The sequence below is a fragment of the Cydia fagiglandana genome, chromosome 27 (genome assembly GCF_963556715.1).
Source record: "Cydia fagiglandana chromosome 27, ilCydFagi1.1, whole genome shotgun sequence".
In the NCBI taxonomy this organism is placed as follows: Eukaryota; Metazoa; Arthropoda; class Insecta; order Lepidoptera; family Tortricidae; genus Cydia; species Cydia fagiglandana.
Genome location: NC_085958.1, coordinates 6,784,483 through 6,789,369, shown reverse-complemented (window position 1 = coordinate 6,789,369; position 4,887 = coordinate 6,784,483). Strand labels below are relative to the sequence as shown.

The following is a 4,887-nucleotide window of genomic DNA, read 5'->3' as shown; positions in this document are numbered from 1 at the left end:
AATAGGGGATATTACTGCAATGTTCTGCCGTCAGAGTGCAGCACTACGGACTCAGTAAATTCATAGACTACCTTATACATACTGTGCCTTAAACTGTTTTTTGACAAGTTTTCACAGACAATAAAATATGACATTTATGCATCAAGGCGGTTTGTTAACAAGGGCCTATCGGTAAACGCGAAAATCGAAATTTAGTTATCCGCCTCTTTATCGCTCGAATATGCGAGAGTGATAGAGAGGCAGAAACCGAACCCTCGATTGTCGTGTTTCACGATAGGTCATATGTGAGTGACGTAGTGACGCATGTTTGTTTACTGTATGTGTACTACTAGTGCCACCTACGCAGACCTTTGCCTAATATTCCCTATAGGCAGCCGTGGTGAAATTGGGGCCAGTCTTTAAAATCTTGACGGATGATTTATGCAGCCTCTGTAAGCGAGGAACAACGTCTCTCGTGGCTTTTTTATATCGTATATTTTTTTAAATTTGCCGCTTTTCTCTACTGACGAAAACGGCTTATTATTATTTTCCACATGGCAACCCTAATTCCTAATTAATTATAAGTTGTTCAGATCCGTGAATATTCGACTTCTTCAACTAATTTTCGGGTACGGAACCCCAAAAACCAGCAAAACAGAGTTAAGTCGTGACCACAATAAATAGTGTAATCATACCATAAATTAAAATGTATTAAATTAATACTTTTAAGGCCGGATAGGTGTAAGTGCGTAGAAATATTCAGTTTCTACTTTTGGTGGGCCTAAAACTTCTTATTAACCTAAATAATGACACTTCAAAACTTGGAATCTTTCTTTCTCATAATTTGTGGCTAACAAGCATACGACCCGCCAGATGGTAAGCGGTAACCGTGGCCTATAAACGCCTGCAACACCAGGTTACAACCGTGTTGGCATTTTTTCCTGACTATCAGAAGCCATTTAGAAAAAATTGGCTTTTTTTAAAATATGATGATGGGATATGGAGAAACCGAGAGAACTCTTCAGTAGTGGTCGAATAAAAATTACATAAATCTCGTTTACAAAAACGAATTACTTTCACCAATACATATAAAGTTCATTACAAACCATTGCTAGTCGTGCTATACGCACGTAGACTACTAATTAAAAAAAGAAGAGTGAAAATTCTGCAAGTTAAGAATTTTATAATGACAGAGTATGCTGATATAATCTCGTGATATGCTTTTAATCTAAGAACAGTAGTCAGTAAAAAAGCACAGACAATTCCTAGTCTATGGTAAAAAGTCTCCTCTTAAATATTCATATTTTCATTACAAACATACATGCTTTACATAAAAAATGTACATTATTATTTTAAAACTTGTTTTACATGTATTTTCATTTCAATAATTTATTAACAATTTTATTTCAAAACGGAAACCATAATTCTGCTCTCACATATTTACAGAGTTATAAAAATAAATCTCAAAACTGGCAACTAGGGCTCCCGGTATCCGTGTTACACGCCGAAACGAATACCCGTGTTCTTAAGACCGGCGGTGCTAAGAACACGGTTTACACGGAACCGCCGGGATCCGGATACGTATCCAAGAAACGTTCCCAAGAAACGTTTCTCAGATACGTATCTCCGTTTACACGGGTACTTAACACCGGCCCGAACGGATCCGAAACACTTTGAGCCAATCAATGCTCTAGGTCTGGGTATGCAAGGTCTAGTATTGAATGTTAACTTCAGACTTCAGATGAACTCGTTTGGCGTAAGAATTTTTTTAAATTATTTATAACAGTTTTAATACATGTGTTAATATATCATATTTAGCAAACTATACAATATGTCCCTATTCTATATAGTTTACTATTTTTAATTTTAAACCTACCCGTCCCTAGTTTAGAACCTTCATTTTTTTACTATTATTGCTTTTAAGCTAATTTCATTACATATTACATTTCAATCAAAGAAACACATTTTATATACTTATAATGGTGTAAGTTATATAGTTTCGCGAAGAATACGTGTGCAGATAAATACTACCTACTACTACTTAGTGGTCATTTGTTATTTTTATCAATTACCTAACTGTTGCGCGAGAACAGCAAATCCACCAACGATGCAAAAAAAAGTACACAAAAGCGGCATTTGAAACGCAGGATTTCACGCGAGAACTTTTAAAAAACCCATGCTACCTGGGTTACCTTGCAATTATATTGTTAAATACATTAAGATAGATCTCAAAATTGGTAATCATTCATGTTCACTTGGGTCACTTTCACACTAGTGCTCAGGTAATAAATGCCGGCCGGTGGTGTTCCATTCAACGTGTTGTTTTCCAATACCCTTTTGTCTGATATCGCCGAAAACAAGTAGCATCCCAAATCGTTATCAGACCTGCCATAGCCAATTCTAAGCTTTATGTCGGTGTACTAAGGAGAACCTGTCTACACATACATGAAATTGTAACAAATGCAGCGGCTAAAATTAAAGAAGCAAATATATCGAAGCAAATGATTTATTAATAATAAACCATAAAGTATTAGTATTTGAAGTCTTATACAAAATACTATTTTGATAAGTAGCATAGGTATACTGTATTTCTAATTTTCTACTCGTATTGCAACATCGCAAGCAAAAACTACCTGCTCAGAAAAGGGTTACGAGTATTTAAACCGTTTTTTTTAATTTCGACTCTATGGACCACGGAATAAGGTTAGATATGACGAAAACTCGTCATGAATCTTTTGTCTATTTATTTGTAGCTCTTAAGTACGCCGCGCCGGCTCGTTCCTTCACTACTCGTCAAGGACGTGTCCGGAGCCACGGGTAAATAAGATCCGTTTCTTCGAATACCCGTTTATCCGTGGAGACGGATCTCAATTACACGTTTCTTAATTACACGTGCGGAACGGGCCAGAAAACCGTGTACGTGTTATTCGGAAACGGGTATTCGAAACGTGTAAACGAAACACGGACTCGACCGCGAGCCCTAGTGGCAACTCTAATATTGCTCGCATTCGATATTTAAAAATCAAATTTATTCATAGGTAGCCAGTTAAAAATAACAACAGTAGCTGCGCTCCAAGCGAATATGATTCTTATGTTCTCTGACATAAGGTCGCGGGTCGTCGCTAATCTTACGGTTAAAACACTGCTTAGTAACTACAAAAGAGCGTAAGCGACACGTAATTTGTATGAAGTTACGCTATTTTGACAGCAAAGAAAACTCGTTCTCAAGAGTTGACCTTGCTCGGAAGCAGTAAGCTAAATTGGGTCACTCGGACACAGCCCGGCTAGCTCAGTCGGTAGAGCATGAGACTCTTAATCTCAGGGTCGTGGGTTCGAGCCCCACGTTGGGCGAAATAACTTTTTGTATTTTTACTTTTTTTTTACTAAAAATTTTATTTGCAAGCGCGCGTCCATTTGACAATTATTTGTATTTTATGTACATATCCCTTTGAATACTACTACATGTAAAAGAAATTCTTTGGGAAATAGTCCCGGTCAGATTTATGTATATTGACACTGCCACACCTATTCGGTTTTTTTTTTTAAACTTTCGACTGCGCGACGATGCAAAGGAGGGTAATGTTAATGTGTTTTAAACATAGAAAGCTGAGATTCAAGTTGGTCGCTTCAACACTACAAGGACAAAGATATTCAACAGACGAGACTGATAGAGAATGCTTTTGGCATTAAGTCCGCCTCTTATACGATAAGTTCTTTTGTGCAATAAAGATTAAATAATACAGAGTTCAAGGGTAATGAACGAATGAATGATAACATAACTATCTCTAGCTCAATAGGCATGTAGCCATGTATGTACAGTCACCTGCAATAATATGTTACACAACAAAGGCCGTAAAAATATCTGACACGATCTTATTTGTAGAGCCATAAGAGCGTGTCAGATATTTTTGCGGCCTTTGAAGAGTAACATATTATTGCAGGTGACTGTACACGTAATGACGCCGTCTAGGCTAGACGTCGCGACAATACTAATAGTAGTAATAGTCATAGAGGCATACCTTACATACCTATAATATAAAAACCGGGCAAGTGCGAGTCGGACTCGCGCACGAAGGGTTCCGTACCATAATGCAAAAAAACGGTCACCCATCCAAGTACTGACCCCGCCCGACGTTGCTTGACTTCGGTCAAAAATCACGTTTGTTGTATGGGAGCCCCACTTAGATCTTTATTTTATTCTGTTTTTAGTATTTGTTGTTATAGCGGCAACAGAAATACATCATCTGTGAAAATTTCAACTGTCTAGCTATCACGGTTCGTGAGATACAGCCTGGTGACAGACGGACGGACAGCAGAGTAGTAATAGGGTCCCGTTTTACCCTTTGGGTACGGAACCCTAATAGACTGATTTAGCAATATAAACAGACTGAAGGTTGTATGTAGGGCAAACTTTGAGGGTACTGAGAGGACGTCTATTCAATGTTTTGTTTGTTACAGAACTATTATATTCAAAATTGCTATTATGGTGGTGCCATTAAGGTACCGCAAAGGTACCGAGAAAGGGACAGACGGCGCGATTCGGGAAATGATTTAGAGATTCACTAGATATGAAATCCGCATTGGGCTAGCGTGGGGACTATAGCCCAAGCCCTCTCACGCTCGAGAGGAGGCCTGTGCCCAGCAGTGGGACGTATGTATAGGCTGAGATGATGATGATGATGAGATATGAAATATTAAAAGATATATGACGTTCCACGGCAAAAGGTACCTTATGGCAGCTGGCGCTTGCGCTATTATTAACACCGCTCCAATATTCAAGGCAATGGTAACTTTTGCCGTGGAACGTCACATATCTTGACTATTTCATATCTAGTGAATCTCTAATTCATTTCCCGAATAGCGCCGATAGGATCAACTTAGCAAGTTTCGCGATCTCGTCGCTTTGCT

At 38.4% G+C, this 4,887-nt stretch overlaps 1 non-coding gene across 1 annotated transcript; it reads left to right on the top strand.

Moving 5' to 3' along the window:
- The first annotated feature begins 3,257 nt into the window (after positions 1-3,257).
- Positions 3,258-3,330, top strand: Trnak-cuu (transfer RNA lysine (anticodon CUU)). The gene has a single exon. It is a non-coding gene; the product is annotated as a tRNA-Lys (tRNA).
- The last annotated feature ends 1,557 nt before the right edge of the window (positions 3,331-4,887 follow it).